Genomic DNA, 18,139 nt, shown 5'->3' on the forward strand with positions numbered 1-18,139 from the left:
TCAGCCACACAGGCCATGGAGGAATATGTACAATAAAGGCCAGGCTCATGAAATGTCAGATGAAAATCAGGACTATATTAGCAACTGGAATTGAGGCCATGTACATTTTATTCTGTCAAAGAATTTACCTACATTTTTTCCATGCTCTAAGACTTTGTGTGAAGCTGAATTTAAAGTGGTGAACTAATTGATCTGATAAAAGAAATTTTAAGGTATTCCAATATGCTGCAGGTGTCATGCTACTGGCTGCTTTTAACAAGATTTATAGTGAGAACTGGGAGCCAAAAGCGGAGCAAAATGATTTGAAAAACTTCTGTTTGGCCCCCAAAAACCATGTGTAAATTGGAGCCACCAGAGATGTGGTTGTTGAAGAGATTATCATAATTAAAAATAAACCAACTACAATAAAACCTTGGTTTGCAAGCATATTTCATTCTGGAAACCTGCTTGTAATCCAAAGCACTTGTATGTTAAAGCAAATTTCCTCATAAAGGATAATGGAAACTCAGATGATTCATTCCACAATTAAACATATTCATATAAAAATGATTACAGTTCTGTAATATAATATAAGATATAAAGAAAATACAAACTGTAAGGAAAAATAAACAAATTAGACTCCACTTACTTTTGAAAACCTTTGTGGCTAATGTGAGAGAGCCAAGAGAAAGGAGGATTATTATGTAGGATGACATTCACTATCACTAATGCAATCACTGCTATAGTTCAATAGAATCATCTTCTTTTTGTGCAAATTTAACAAGGAATCTATCCAATAACACTTGCTTTTGCCTCTTTTTAATGATTTCGTGGAAATGTTACATTGCGCTGTGGTTAAACAGATTCATTGCTCACACTGCTTCAGCCTTAATTTGGATGATGTTTTTCTACACAATTTTGTGCTGTTTCCCACATTTTATTCATCTTCGCAATCTCATTTGAAGTGAGGAATTCCTCCACATTTTTCTCCTCTTCCTCTGCAGATGACAACTCCTCTTCATCTGGCTGTTAGGAGATGATCACCCACAATCTCACAGCAAGAGATAGGGAGAGAAAAAACTATTGTCTCAGTTGTGATTATGTGACATTTGACATCACATACTACTCATTTTGCAAGACATTGTTCATTAATCAAGTTAAAAATTTATTAGAAATGTTTGCTAATTTTTCAGAGCACTCACAGAACAAGTACTCTCAATCCAAGGTTTTACTGTACTTTGAACTAGGACAAGAAGAAAGATGTCTCAAGGGCATCAAAAGAATCAGGAAGGTCCCACACATTACACACTAAAGGGTGAAAAAGTGTAAACTTTTTATTTGAGAAGAGAGCTCCTGGCCCCTCAGCTTAAGAAGGACTGTCTAAGAATTGGTCCTTCAGGATTCATTTTATCATGTTCAGTTATCCAGGCACTTAGAGGCTCCTGCAATCAAGATCCAAGGGGGCCCAGTTATAGGCATGGTCATGGAGGCTTCCACACAGATTTTAAAGGAAGGCCTAGAAGGCCAGGCAATATGGCCCTGAAAAGGTGATACAAGAACGCATTGGGAGTGAAGAAAATGGAGACTCCAGGAAGTTGGAGGTGTCAGGAATGTGGAACATCTGCTAAGAAAAGCTAGAAACGGCTATTAGAGCCAGTCTTGTGGTTTGCATACAGCAAGGTCATGGTGTGGGGGGGGGGGGGTTTCAAACTCTTCAAAACCTACATCTCACCACCATGTAGAGGGGATCCCAGACATAGGGCTATAGGACTTAATATTTTCCCTGTTAAATTTGGTTCTTCCTTTGGTACTATTTTTTTTTCTATCCCATTACTCCTTTTTGAAATGGACTGTTTATTTTTCACTCTTTACGTTATTAAGTAACTTACTTTTTAAATTTTACAGAGATTTACAGCTAAGAGTTTGTCTTCAGTGTCAGAGGAGATTTTGGACAGACCTTTGAGCAATGCTGGAACTGTTGAGACAGAAAGGAAGGGATTCTTGTGTTTTTGGTTGTGCACAGGATAGTTACATCTTGTTAGGTGGAACTGTGACCTTCTTCATGTGTTTATTTGGAGACTGAGTATGGTTTAAGGAACTATGTTTTGATGTTAAATTGACAAAGAGTGGAATGTGAAGATAAATCTTGATTGTCAACTTGACTTTCTTGCAACCTGCCCAGGGGTTTAGTAAAGCATGCTTCTGAGTGTGTCTGAGTGGGTCATGGAGAACTATAGACTTAGGGGACTATATTGGCACCTGGTTCCTTCCTCCCTGGCACTCTTCCACTATGCTCTGCTTCCCAGCCACCATAAAGTGAGTAGCTTTCTTCCACCATACTCTTCCACCATGATGTTTCTGCCTTGAAGCTAGCTTACCATGGACTGAAACCTCTGAATCTGTGAGCCAAAATAAGTTGCAATTGATAGATATTTTGTCCCAGCAATGAAAAACTGACCAATACTGTTAAATACTGAATATACAAAAAGAAGCATTTCTAAATATCTGTAATACCAAAAAAAAAGCCAGTAATATTAACAGCTACCTAGGCACCATCCAATTAAAACAAGGTTTACTGTCACCATTGGGGTCCCTGTTTTTCTACCACCATGGTTCTCATTCTCCTTGTTTTGTTTTGGTTTTTTTAGTTTTACCATACATTTTGCATCATGAAACAAGGTATTTAGCTATGCTCATTTTAGTACATGGACACTTCTGTATTCATCTGTAGTCCTCTATAGCTTGGCTTATTCACTCAACATTAGATTCATAAGATACATTTATATACTTGCTTGTTTTGTTACTTATAGGTGCAAATCATTCTTTTTTCCAAGTGTTTTCAATTGCTATATATGATTGTATCATGTATAACATGAGGTTTTGAAGACATACACATTGTACAATGATCCTTTTAATTACTGTATATGTATGGATACATCTATTCTTGGTATGATTGTATCATAATTTTTATCCATGATAATTTTAAAAAACATTTACATTGCTTCCAGTTTATTGCTAGTGTAAAAATTACCACTCTAAAGATTTTTCTGTTCTTTTTCTGGTACAAGAATTTCTCTAGATTATGTAACTATAAGTAGATGTGCTGGTTCATAATATATATATATACACATATGTGTATATATACATATATATACACATACGTATATATGTATGTATATACATACACATATATACACATATATATGTATGTATATATATGACTTTGCTGGATTATGGCCAATGAAATTCCAAAGTGTTCTGTGGATGAATACTCCTTCTACACTGTGTAGTGTCATGATTGGTCACAGGTTTACTAATAATTACTTTAGTCAGCCTCCTAGTAGTTTCCTAATTGCTGAGTACACAGTGCTACTTTATGCTGATTTTAATTTTCATTTTAAGTCTTTTGTCTACTTCTGTACTGAATTGTTTCTCTTTTTCATTCTAATAGGTATATACTTTTTATGAGTTCTAAATACTAATCTACTTTTGTTATGTGTGCAACAAATATGTTATCTCAATCAGAAGCTTATATTTTCACATTCTCTAGAAGGCCTTTTTATGAACACAAGTTATAAGTTTTATTAAAATCAAAATTTTCATAGTTTGCATTTTACACCTTTTTTTCCTTTTCCAGTACTGGGACTCAAACTCAGAACCTTGAGCTTGCCAGGTAGTCACAACGCTGCTGAGCTACATCCTCAGCCTGCATCTTTTTAAATAAATTGATCCCTACACTAAAGTCATAAAGATATCTCCTACGTTATTTTATATAAGTTTCACAGTTTTACCTTTCACACATAGGTCTTCAATCAGCCTAGATCCAACATCTGTGTTGTGTAAAATGGGATCTAATTTCATTATTTTACTATATGTATATTATTCCAGTGTCACTTGTTGAAAAATCTATACTTTTCTTAGTGGCCTGTTATGTCTTTTGGGTAAAAAAATCAAATGTCAAGACTCATAAGGAAATTTTTTATCTGTGTTTAAGCCTTATTCTCTTTGTTAGTCTATTTACCAATATCTCATTATCTTAATTATGTATTCTGCTTTTATGTTATCTAGCAAGAAAATTTCTTCACTCAAGTATTTTGTTTTTGACCGGTGTCTGGATTCTTTTTTTAATTACTTTTATTGGGACTCTTTTGATAACCATAATTGTGTTATTCATCATAGGGAATTTGTATGTGTACATAACAGATCTGGATTCTTCTTTCTTCCCCGTTCCCTTCCTTTTCCTTCAACCCTCCTTCCCCTTGTTTATAACAGCTTTGTTTGCATTTTTTCTTCTATTCCCTTTCATTTTTTCCCTCCCTTTCCTTCTCCTTTCCCCATCCCTTGTTCCCCTTCTCATCTGAGCATATTCTTCCTACTTCTCAGTATCTATCCTTCATTTTGGTACTTATTTATGCTTTAGGTTTCACACATAAGAGAAATAACATGATATTTAAACACATGTGTCCAATTTATTTCACATAAAAGTATGGTCTCAAGTTGCATCCATTTACCTAAAAATGTCTCAAGTATATCTTTTTTCATGGCAGACTAGCGCTTTATTGTATATATAAAAAAAATTTTATTTATTCATCCATTGATGAATATCTGGGCCATTTCTAAAACTTAGTTATTACAAATCATGCTGTTATAAACAGAGATGTGCATATATCACTGTGGTATGATGCTTTTAAGTCTTTTGAGAAGATACCAAGAAGGAGAACAGCTGAGTCAAATGGGACCTCTAATCCTAGGTTTTTGAGGAATCTCCACACTGATTTTCATAGTAGTTGTGCCAATTTACACTCCCGCCAACAATGGCGAAGTGTTCCTTTAACCCCATAGCCTTAACAGCATTTGTTATTGGTTGATTTGATTATAGTCGTTCTTTCTGGAGTGAGATGGAATCTCAGGTTGTTTTAATTCACATCTCTTGAATGACCAGTGATGTTGAACATTTTTTTATCTTTATTTGCAGTTTGTACTTCATTTGAGAAGAATATGTTTCATTTGATCACCATTGGAGCGAGTCTTTAAAATTGAGGGGTCTGATTTTTTTGAGTTCTGTATATTTTCTAGATATTAGTCCTTTATCTGAGGAATAGCTGGCAAATATTTTTCGCATTCTGGGAGTTGTCTCTTCACTCTGATGGTGGTTTCTTTTGCTGTGCAAAAGCTTTTTAATATGACGGAATTGCAGTTGTTGATTCTAATTGGTGTCTGGAGTCTAATTCTTTCAGGGCTTTTCAATAAAAATTTTGGAATTAACTTATAAAGGATCAAAGGAAGTTATAATTTTTATTGGAATTGTATTTAGTCTATATAATTTTTGGTAAAACTTACATATTTAGGATATTAAAACGTCTATTTCTGTATATCACAGAGTCTTCCACTACATGGGGTTTTTCCAGTGTGCTTCCATGAAGCTGTATAATTTTATTTGTAAAATTCATGCATATATTTTGTATATTTTTCTCAAATTCACTATATTTGAGGTTATTATATGAATTATGCATATTATATGCATTTTTGTATTTTTGCATTGAGCCTAGGGTCTTATGCATGCCAGGCAAGCACTCATCCACTAAACTACAACTTAAGTTCAATCATCTCATTCTTTAAGTATTATGTAATTCTCTTTAAATTATGAATACAAATATATTAACTTCATATCTAACCATATTACTGAATTCTGCTCATTCAAATTATGTGCATAATATTTTGTATTCCACAAAGACAAGTTTATGAAAGTATACCTCTTCCATTATAACCCACATACTTATACAGTTTACTTATTTCATCTTTGTGTGCCAATTACAATCTCTAGTATAAACAGGAAATGTTAGTAAAATACAAATTTGTCATATTTATGAACTTTAAAGGAATAATGCAAAGGCTCCCAGTGCCGAGGAGCAGAGTCTCCATCAGCACTGAGAAGGAGGTGAGCCTTCTGGACCACCACACCACCACCCTCAGCACCAAGGAGGTGAGCCGCAGGGGCACCAGCAACACACACAACCCAACCACATTGAAATGAGAAGACATATAAACAAGTCGCAAAACCAGATGTCCAGATCACCTAAAGCAACCCCAAAGAAAGACAACATGGAACAATATCATACTCAATCACCTACACTCCCTGAACTGGCAACAAAAGAGGATGTGGGGAAAATGAAATCAGAAATAATTTCTCAGATGACAGCAGAGATTTTGCCCATGGTGCAAGATATGATTAATAAATCTAGAGAGGACAAAGATAAAAAAAAAATAGAACAGCTGAGAAACACGATGGAATCCAACATAGGAAACAAATGGAATCCATAAAACAGATACAAACAGATTTCCAGGAGATTAAAAACTCCATTGAAAGTTTACACAACAGAATGAGCCAATGTGAGGACCGAATTTCAGACATAGAAGATAAGATTGCAATTAGTGACCAGGAAAAGAAAAGTTTCTTTAAAATAGTAAGGGACCATGAGAAATCAATCCAGCAGCTGCTAGATGATGCAAAAAGGAATAAAAAAAGACTGATCAGAGTCAATGAAGAAACAGAAGAGAGTGCAGATGACATGAAAAAAATGTTCACAGAAGTAATGGCAGAAAACATCCGAAGCAGGGGGAAAGAACTTGACATACAGATAAGTGAGGCATATAGGACTCCAACAAGCCTTGATCAAAAAAAAAAATCTACACATAAGCTTATAATAGTTAAGATTCCAGAAACCCAACAGAAGAACAAAACTCTACAAGCAGTTAGAGAAAAGAAATAAACACATACAAAGGAAAGCCCATCAGAATCACACCAGACTTCTCATGCAAACCCTCAAGGCAAGAGGAGCTTGGAGTGACATATACCAAGCCCTAAAGGAAAATAGCCTCCAACCCAGATTGATGTACCTTGCAAAACTATCTTTCAAAATAGATGGAGAAATAAGATACTTTCATGACAAGGAGCATCTTAGGAACTTCATAAATACCAAACCAGCACTCCAAAAAAATGTAGACAATATCCTAGGAACAGACATTGAGGATCACAACCCCAGGAAGCCCAGCAGAATGAATCCATTGGATGCAACAAGAAACTAAATGCAAAGGAGGAGAATTCAACAAAAAGAAAAAGTCATGACAATGATGAGTCAATATGTATTGGTTATAACCATCGATGTTAATGGTCTCAACTCACCAGTCAAAAGAAATAGACAGGCAGAATGGGTCAAGAAGCAAGATCCAACAATATGCTTCAGGCAAAAAACAGACTTAATTCAAAAAGAAACTCATAGACTGAAAGTTAAAGGGTGGAAAACAATACTCTATGTGACAGGAACCCGAAAAAAAAAGCAGGAGTAGCTATTCTCTTTGCAGATCAAGTGGATTTCAAACTAATACGGATTAAGAGAGACAAAGAAGGACACTACATCCTTGTAAAGCATACAACTGAAGAGGAAGAGAGGGCAATCATAAATATCTATGCACTAAACACTAGTGTGCCAAACTATATAAAACAAACACTAACAGACATGAAAAATCTAATAAGCACTAATACAACAGTAGTGGGGGACCTCAATACCCCAGTGTCACAAATAGATAGATCAACTAGACAAAAAATAAGCAACAAAATGCTAGAACTCAAACAACCTCTTGAACAAATGATCTTAAAAGATGTTTGCAAAGTGTTCTACCCTCACAAAATCAGAATAAAAATTCTTTTTAGCTGCACATGGGTTGTTCTCCAAAATAAACCACATACTCATTCATAGAACATGTCTAAGTAAGTCCAAAGGAATTGAAGTTATCCCCTATATATTATCAGACCATATTGCAATGAAATTGGAGATCAATAGCAAAAGAAGGGGGCTGAGGATTTAGTACAGTGGTTCTGCTGCCTGCCTCACAAGCAAAAGGTCCTGAGTTCAATTACCAGCACCAAAAAAAAATAGCAAAAGAAAACCACAAGAATTTCATAAAGACATGGAAATTGAACAACACACTTCTGAATAACCAATGGGTCACAGAGGAAATTAAAGAAAAAATCAGACAGTTCCTTCAATGAAATGACAATGACAATACAACATATCAGAATCTATGGGACACAATGAAAGCAGTCTTATGAGGGAAATTCACAGCAGGGAATACTCATATTAGGAAAACAGAGCGAGCCCACTTAAACCACCTGATGCTGAACCTCAGGCTTCTAGAAAAAGAAGAGTAGGGCAAACCCAAAGCTCATACAAGAGAGGAAATTATAAAGATCAGAGCAGAAATCAATGCAATGGAGACTAAGAAAACAATACAAAAATCAATGAAGCCAAGAGTTGTTTCTTCAAAAGAATAAACAATATTGACAAACCCTTAGCCAACCTTATCAGAAAAAGGAAAGGACCAAATCCATGAAATTAGGAATGAAAAGGATGAAATTACAACAGGCCAGCAGAAATAAAAGAGGATCATCAATACCTACTTCGAAAACCTATATGGAAATAACATGGAAAACACAGAAGAAATGGACAGATTCCTAGATACATATGAATTACCAAAGTTGAGTGAAGAAGATCTAAAAATTCTAAATGATCCAGTATCAATCAATGGAATTGAAAACGTAATTTAAAACTTAAGAACTAAGAAAAGCCCAGGTCCTGATGGCTTCACCACTAAATTCTACAAGGCATTTAGAGAGGAACTACTGCCACTACTGTTTAAACTCTTCAATGAAATTGAAAGGGAAGCAATACTCCCAAATTCATTCCTGGAAGCAAGCATCACCTTGATCCCCAAAGCAGAGAAAGACCCAACTGAAAAAGAGAACTATAGGCCAATCTCCCTAATGAACATAGATGCAAAAATCCTTAATAAGATAGTGGTAAATAGAATGCAGAAGATCATCAAGATCATACACCCTGACTAAATGGGATTCATCCAAAGGATGCAGGAATGGTTTAACATACACAAATCCATCAATGTAATACAGTATATCAATAGAGACAAGGACAAAAACCATATGATCATCTCAATAGACGCAGAGAAAGCATTCGACAAAATCCAATGTGCACTTATTATAAAATCCCTACAAAAAATTGGAATAGATGGTCTCTACCTCAATCTGATAAAAGCCATCTAGAAAAACTAACAGCCAATATCATACTAAATGGTCAAAAACTGAAATCCTTCACAATAAAATCAGGAACAAGACAAGGATGTCCACTATCACCACTCCTGTTCAATATAGTTCTGGAAACATTAGCCACGTCAATTAGACAAGAGAAAGAAATAAAAGGAATAAAGATAGGAAATGAAAAAGTCAAATTGTCATTATTTGCAAATGACATGATACTCTATATAGAAGACCCCAAGAACTCCACCAAAAGTCTTCTAGACTTAATAACCAAATTCAGTCAAGTAGCTGGATATAAGGTCAACACACAAAAATCAATAGCTTTCTTCTATATGAACAACAGACTCACTGAGAGAGAAATGAGGCAATCAATTCCTTTCACAATAGAATCCAAAAAACTGAAATACCTAGGAATCAACCTAACAAAAGAAATCAAAGACCTCACCTCTGAAACTTGAGAACTCTGAAAAGAGAGATTGAAGATGATATCAGAAAATGCAAAAACATCCCTTGTTCCTGGGTAGGAAGAATCAACATAGTGAAAGTGGCTATACTTCCAAAATTGCTATATAGATTCAATGCAATTCCAAATGAGATCCCAGCAGCATACTTCATGAACCTTGAGAAAACAATCCAAAAATTCATTTGGAACAAGAAGAGACCTAGAATAACAAAAGCAGTTCTAGCCAACAGAGACATGGCAGGGGGTATCACATCCCCCAACTTGAAACTATACTAAAAATCTACTGTGATAAAAACAGCAGGGTACTAGCAAAGAAACAGACCTGAGGACCAGTGGAACAGATTAGAAGATGCAGAAACAACTCCTGACACACTCAGCCACCTCAGCTTTGACAAAGGAGCCGAACACCCTCACTGGAGGAAAGATAGCCTCTAATAAATGGTGCTAGAAAAATTGGATTTCAATTTGCCAAAGATTAAAACTAGACCTATATTTCTCACCATGCTCTAAACTAAAATCAAAATGGATTAAAGATTTCAAAATTAAAATAGAAACGCTGAACTGGCTGGAACTCTTGAAGGCATTGGTGTAGGAAAAGATTTTATGAACAAAACCTCAGTTGCCCATGAACTAGCACAAACAATCAACAAGTGGGATCTCTTCTTATTAAAAACCTTTTGCACTGAAAGAGAAACCACCAACAGTGTGAAGAGACAACGTACAATGTGGAAAAAAATTTTCACCTGCTGTTCCTCAGACAAAGTCTACTATCTAGAATCTATAAAGAATGTTAAAAAAATCAGACTTCCCAAATTTAAAGACCCAATTCAAAAACGAGCATCTGAAATGAACAGACATTTTTCAGACAAAGAAGTAGAAGTAGCAAATAAATATATGAAAAAATGTTCAACATCACTGGTCATCTGAGAGATGCAAATGAAAAGAATGCTGAGATTCCATCTCACTCCAGAAAGAATGGCTGCTATCAAGAAATCAACCAATAACAAATGCTAGTGGGGCTGTGGGGAAAGAGGAACCTTACTCTACTGCTACTGGGAGTGCAGACTGGTGCAACCACTGTGGAAATCAATATGGCAATACCTCAAAGAACTAAGACTGGAAGTCCCATTTGACCCAACTATTCTGGTGGGTATCTTCCCCGAAGAATTAAAAGAATCATACCACAGTGATATAAGTGTACCCATGTTCATAGCAGCACGATTTGCAATAGCTAAAACTTGGAAGCAGCCCAAGTGCCCATCAACTGGAGACTGGATAAAGAAAATGTGTTTTTTTAATAAAATGAAGTTCTACTCACCCATAAAAAAATGAGAAATTAGAGACATTTATAGCTAAATGGATCCACATTGAAGTGATACACTTAAGTGAAATAAATAGGACACACATGTGTAAATACCAAATAGCTTCTCTAATATGAGAAACTGAAAGTATAAATAACAACTAATAGTTATAATAGACAATGTGAAATAGGAAGAAAAGGGGCAAAGGGAAAGAGGAAGTGGGAGGAGTAGGGGAAAGGAAAGAAGGGAATGGAATTAATGTGAAAAAATGGAAACAAAGTCTTTGTAAATAGGGAGGTATAGAGGGGTTGTAGGGTGGGCAGGGCAATGTGGAAAAAATAAGCAAGAGAGATTATGTAAAGGTGCAAATTTCCAATGATGAATGTCATTATATTGTATACGTAAAATGTACCAATAAAATTCATTAAAAATAAAAATAATGCAAATATTTTCCCCTGTGAATTATTTGACTGAAATTTTGTATATTTTTTGAAGAAACATTATCTAATTTTAAATTGCTATGAGTATTTATGAGCTTTTTTGTTTTGTTTTGTTACTGGGGATCAAACTCAGGACCTTGTGCTTGTGAGACAGGTTTGGTACCACTGAGCTAAATCCCCAGCCCTGCTATATGTATTTATAATAGAAAGATCTTGAATTTTATCAAAAACATTTTTCTCCATCTATTACAGTGATCATATATTTCTCTTTTTTATGTATTGAGATAAATTTATATTTTTTGCATGTAAAGCCAGCCTTACATTCTTAGATAATGCCAATTTAATCCAACATTATCTTTGTCATACATTGTATGATTAATATCTGATTATTTTCTTTAGAAGATACTTATCTCTATCTATGAGTAAAATGGGGCTTTTCCTAGAATAGGTTGTATAAAAATTGGAGAAATGTATTCTTAAATATTACATAATCCTCTGAATAAATCACCTGAGATTAACATTTTATTTTGGTTTCCTTTTTATGCAAAAAGAGGTTTGTAACAACTGAATGACTTTCTTTAATAACTATAAGATTATTGTGATTATTTCTATTTTATTAATTATGGTAATTATATTCTGAGAATATGTCCAAATTGAATAAATCTTCAATTTTGGCATGGCTCTTTGAATGTTCATAGACTCCGCAGTAACGCTCTCTTCCAAAATTATTATTTTTCATGTTTTCTTTCTTATACAATTTGATGACTGAATTAACTTTTCAAAGAATGCAGTTTTGGCTTTGTGAATTTTATTGTGGCTTTGTTTTTTCATTTTATTATGAAATTTATGATTTTAGGTTATATTCTGTTTTTGTGTTCATATGTCATAGTTAAAATCTGAATTCAGTAATATTCTTTTTAATTTTCTAATATATTTAAATCTAAACTTTCCTCAAAGTGTCAATATCACCGTATTCTATAAATTATTCTTATTTTATTTTTGCTTTCACTCTGTTCTAAATATTGTTTATTTTTTATTTTACATTTAATTTCTTATTCGGCCCATATGTTATTTAGAAATATGGGGGGTGACCTTCAAATTCTGTGCCATTGTTGGTTATAATTTGTTTTTGATCTGTAACTCATTTGCTTTGTGCTAAAATAAATGATATGGATGATCAAAATTATTCTTTGAAATTGGCTGATTCTTACTTTATAATTTAGCATATGATCTATTTTTTCTAAGAATGTTTAAAATAAATGTTAAGAGTCACAATTAGTCCTTGTTAATTATGCTGTTTAGATCACTGTCTTTTCTGATTTTTTTTCATCTGCTTGATCTAACAATTACTAAGGCCTAAGATTTGTAAATCCCCTACTGTGATAGACTTGGCTATCAATTTCTCCTTGTAGTTCAGTCGATTTTTGCTTTATGTTTTGCAGCAGATCTCTATGCACATATAAGATCAATACACATACACACTCAACTTTTTGTTAGCTAGAAATTTGTATCATATAATTTCTCTAAATCTATTTAACTGTTTAACTTAATGTCTATTTCACGTAATATCAACATAATTATTTTAATTTTCTAATATTTATTCCTCTCCATCCCTTTAAAATATTTTGTCTCTAGTATCCTAAACTTTCACTCCAGTAACTTCATGTATGGATTTATTTTTTTATTATCCTATAGCATTTAGTATGGTCTCCAGCACTGAGCATTAATGATCTTAAACATTTCTGGAAAATTGTCAACGATTATGTATTTAATTATTGCTTATTCTTCATTTCTTCTGTCCTTTCTTTCAAAATAATGTCATCTTTTTCTTGCTTTCCTTCTCTTTTTATTCTGTTACAAATGTTCTTCAAATACATCATATATCCTATGTGTAAACTTAACTCATTTAATTGTACCATTTATTGAATGTTTAATTTCAAATACTGCATATTTTTTCATTCCTAAAGATGCTGCTTAATTTTTAAAGTACTTGCTCATTGATGTCCCTTGCACATTTTCAATATCCATATCATCTTTTTAAGCATATTGACAGTATATATTTTATATTGCCTGTCTGATAATTCAGTATCCGAAGTCTTCAGGATTCTAGCTACCTTTATTTATGCTATCTCTTGTTCAGAGTGTCACTTGCATCTTTTATTATATTTATATGTGAAAAGATTTAGGACATGATACCCTAAAATGGGGTATGTTGATGTTTAGAAAAGTAGTCAAAGCAAAAAATCCACTTTGACCCTCTCCTCTGAAGCAAACCATAAAGAAAACTCTCTACACTTCTTCTACAGTGGATCATAAGGGCCTCATTAGATGTTTTCTCTGTATCCTAAATAAAAGAATAAAGAAACGGAAATGACAAGAAAAATCTGGATAAACAGGTGTTCCTAAGTTCTCCCTAGTTAATTACTATCAAATCATGTCTTTGTCCTCCAATCATATTTCTGCATGACCATCCATAAAATTACACAGATTTCACTATTTCTGTGTTTCTCATTTTCAAAGACTCCCATATCCTGCAAAACTTATATTCAACAAATTTGTATGCTTGTCTCTTGCTAATCCACCTGCTGTTCAGGAGTCTCAGCTATGAACTTCGTAGTGAGTGGGAAACTGTTGTTTCTTAGTCTTCCTTGGAAGTTTGCATATGGCAGTTCTTTGAGGACTCAACTGAATGTGGAATTTTCCCAAAGGATTTCTTTTGCTTCTCCTGATGGTTGGTCATATTTGTAACCAAGGATCATTGTGAACTAAATTATTGAATTTCAGTTATGGAAATTATCCAGATATAAAATTCAGATATGAACTCTTGGATTTAGTGTCCTTCCTTACCCCGGCCAGCCCTGAGATCTGAGGAAACTGTTACCACAATCAATGCTTCCTACTTTCACACTTACAACCCAGGACATGGACCAGGTTTAATTCCAGTTTCCTATACAGTGAGGATGCAGCCTTTGGGGGCCTCAATTTTATTCAACAGATTTTCAATTAGTTTTCCTTCCCCTCCCCTCTTCTGTGGGAACGAAAAAACGAAAGCTCAGGGTCATCTGTATTCAGCAAATATCTCACGATGAAAGCTGCTTCACTGCTAGTTTACATCTCCAGACTCCTGCTTTCACTTAGTTCTTAGCCTCTGAATAGGTTGTCAGGATTAGCAAATAAAAATACAGGATGCCCAAATGCATATGAATTTCAGGTAAACAAATAATTTCCTAGTATAAGTATGTCTCGTGCACAATTTGGGGCATAGTTCTTATTTGTCTGAAATGCAAATTTGACTAGATTTCCTGGCAACATTGCACTGAGAAAATTCTTATTTTCTTGCCAGTTCACTGATGCATCTAAACAGCTTTTTAAGAACCATATTAACCAGTATTTTGAATTGTTTTCTGCAGAATGGTCAGTTCTTATATGGAGTTAGCACATTGCTGGAAGAGAACTCATTCTTCCCTTTTTCTACCACGTGCCTACCTTGAGAGATTTGGGAAGCCACTTGCCTCTGTGAAACTTAATCACTCACAATATTTCTTTCTCTAACAAATATTGTCACTGAATCAGGCAAGGACCTGAAGAATCACCTCTTAGAAACCCCTTTTGTTAAAATAAAGAAAACTGACATTCAAATAAGTAAAACAATAAGGCCATCATACCCCATTTAGTGGCAAGGTGGAAACCAGAAATTCTGTCTCCTCACTCATTCAATGTTCTTTGCACTGTGCTGTGTTGACTGAGGATCAAATGAGCTATGCGATACCAAGGCTCTAGGCAGAACATAAAGTATTGAAAGTACATAAAGCACTAGAATGGAAACAGAGAAAATGTTTTTGAAGATTTTGATTACAGAATCTAACAAAAACTGGAGGGGCTTACAATGAGATTTAGTATGGAATAATATTTAGGAAAGAAGCTCTTAGGACTACAATAATGTACTTATCCATTCTTCCCTTCCAAGAATCTTAACCTCACCAATGAGAATTTTCTATGACTATTTAAAAGAAATAAGTTAATAATATTAAAATATCTGAATAGAAATGTACTGTAATAAGCAAGAATTTTTACCTACAACATAATACATTCTCCATAGCATATAAGACAAAAAAGAACTTAATTAGCAAAAGCCCTCTCTTCTTTTTTCCTTCCTCTTTTCTTACAAAGAAATGCTTTCAGAATGCTTAAGACTCTCACCATGGTACTTTCTTTGCTACAATCAGTGCATGATTGCCACTCAAATTGCTATACTGGTCCTTTTTCCTCTAGCTCTGCATAAAAAGAAGATGCAGATGAATGGATTTTCTGTGGGTTAATTTATTAGGCGTGCAAAGCAATTATCAGCAAGGTAAATCATGAAACATGAAGTACACTGTTACATGCTGGTTGCTGTATAATATAGGTCCCTTGGCCACAGATGCAATTAAAGAGTTGTATTTTATTCCTTTTAATTTTACCTCCCGGTCTATCCTTGGCTTAACCCAGACACATTTGACTGTATGTCAATATATGATCAATAGTTAGAAATGTATGATGACCACCTCTAACAATTTCTATGTTTTTGATGCTATCGGTTAAATTTCCCTGATATTATAGCATAAATCTACAAAATGAGGTTTAAGGAATTTAGCAGTACAATTGTGTTCCTAGGGCATCAGGTTGTCAGTTTCTTATGTGGCTGTAATCGGGAGAAATTATATTACTGTCATGTGACCAGAGACTGCAGTGAGGTGAATTAAGCAGTGCTTGCAAATGCCTGTCACATTAGTAGTATCTAAATCTTCTGTTTTTAATTTTAAAGGGCAAGCCCAAAGTAGTCATGTTTACTAGGCTTTCAGGACTCGTAAAAGAAAGCCCTGACAACAAAAGCAAGCTTTCTCCCTCCACAGACCAGTACAAGACTGAATAATACCAAAGTGATAGAAAGGCAGTGTTTCAACAAAGACAGTAGGCTGAATATCCCTTTTCTACCACTCACTAGCCACATATGGTCAAGTTTCCTCACCTCCCTTTGCCTCAGTTTGGTTATTGGCAAAGTGAGAATAACAATTGCCTGGTGGGATTATTAATCATGTATGAAAACTATCAAGTTTTAGGTTATAAATAGAATCTGTTGTTTGTCCCTTGTTCACCAAAAATGACAATAACAATAGTTAAAATCATCCCTCAGAAAGAGTACATTAGGAAATACCTAATAAGTCATTACATGATTCAGAATGCATAAGACTCACACCATGGAAAATGAAAGAGAAGAAATGAGGGAAAGGAAGAGACTGGGATCCCACCAAGAACATGACAAAATCATAGGAAATAAATGAGTGATCAGAATGAGCAGGGTTAGAAAAGAAAGATAGCTGGGTAAAGTGAGGCTGTGTTCCTCCCATCAGAGGAAAGATAATGACAGCTGTGAGATCGTCAAGGCATGCTAGGCTTAATGTGTATCTTTTTCCATCACTGTAACAAATACATGAGCCAGTCAACTTATAAAGAGAAGAGGTTGATTTTTAGCTGGCACAGATCTGTGCTGAGACAGCACATCATGGCAGAAGAGTGTGGCAGGGCAAAACCACTAACCTCATAGCTGGAAAATGAAAGAGAGAAAGGAAGAAGACCAGAGTCCCATAGCCCACTTTGAGGACACACTCCCAATGACTCAAACACCTCTCACAAGGTCCTACCTCGTAAAACTTCTACCAGCTCCAGTGGCTCCAACCTGAAGACCAGGACTCTGATACACGGGCTGGACATTCCAAATGCAAACCACATCACTAGGTAAGTATTGACTTGGACAGTGTGGGGAAATTAGGTAGGAAGAGCAGGGCTCACTTCAAAGTAGCTAAAGAAGCAACAAAGTAAGGTGGTAATTTGGGTAATATTCTGCTACACACATCAAGGAAAAAATATTTTTTCCTCACCTCTCTTAGGTTCACAGCTGAGAATCCAATAGGAAAAGACAGATTAGCAAAAAAAAAAATGTATTTAATATAAGTTTCATGTGACATGAAATCTTCATAAGGAAGTAAAGAATTGAGGAAATTGTTAAGCCTGGGACTTTTATGGTAGGGTTGATGAAGGATGGATAGTGGTGGAGAAATATGATAAGATAGAAAGATTTGATCTAATGGTGGTAAATGGAGAAACTTAGCAAGGCTTTTTCATTCAGAATCTTCTCTGTGAGCCTTTGTCTCCAAAATAAAGATGCCCATTTCCTCTGGCTAGAGGAAGGACATCTCTCACAAAAAGATCTTATGAACTGCTTCAAGGGAAGTCAGAGACTTCCTTCTTAGGTTTTATAGCCTGCTTCAAGGGAGAAAGGTAGGAGAAAGTGAGAGAGACTTCCTTGTTTTAATGTTTTGTGTTTTCACTCAAATCCTTTCAGCTTAAAATATTTGGAGATCGTGTGTCCTGAACCTCAACATATATATTTAGGTTCCTAGATCCTGTTATGAAGAAAGACTTAAAAAAATTAAGAGACCAACCAGAAGGCAGTTGCCATAATGCAGATAAGGGATGATGAAGGTGGTGGGCGGAGGAGGTGACTATGGCCAGGATGGAAGCTCAGGGTAAAGGAAAGATCAACATCTGCTGTACACACAAGCCAACACCCTTCCTGTAGCTAAAGACTCTCTCCACAGTGATCATGTGGATGTCCTCCAGAGAAAGTTAAAATTAAGCTTCTCGCATTTTAGCACCTCAGTGTGAATACATTTGCCTGTTTGTTTTTCCTAGAGCAGATGTCCATAGGAGATTGTCAGAAAAGTGGCAAGAACTCTGAGCCCTAAATGGGCAGTAACCTCCAGGAAGGCAGAGAAGGACCTTGAAGGGGAGAAGCACTCCGATAGAT

The 18,139-nt window shown here is 35.1% G+C and overlaps 1 long non-coding RNA gene across 9 annotated transcripts in view; it reads right to left on the reverse strand.

Moving 5' to 3' along the window:
• The window catches only part of LOC147826219 (uncharacterized), a 161,343-nt gene that overhangs the window by 17,647 nt on the left and 125,557 nt on the right, over nucleotides 1–18,139 (reverse strand). The window lies entirely within an intron of this gene.

The sequence above is a fragment of the Heterocephalus glaber genome, unplaced genomic scaffold (genome assembly GCF_053883595.1).
Source record: "Heterocephalus glaber isolate CG9 unplaced genomic scaffold, H.glaber_assembly_v1.0 deba00001472, whole genome shotgun sequence".
In the NCBI taxonomy this organism is placed as follows: Eukaryota; Metazoa; Chordata; class Mammalia; order Rodentia; family Bathyergidae; genus Heterocephalus; species Heterocephalus glaber.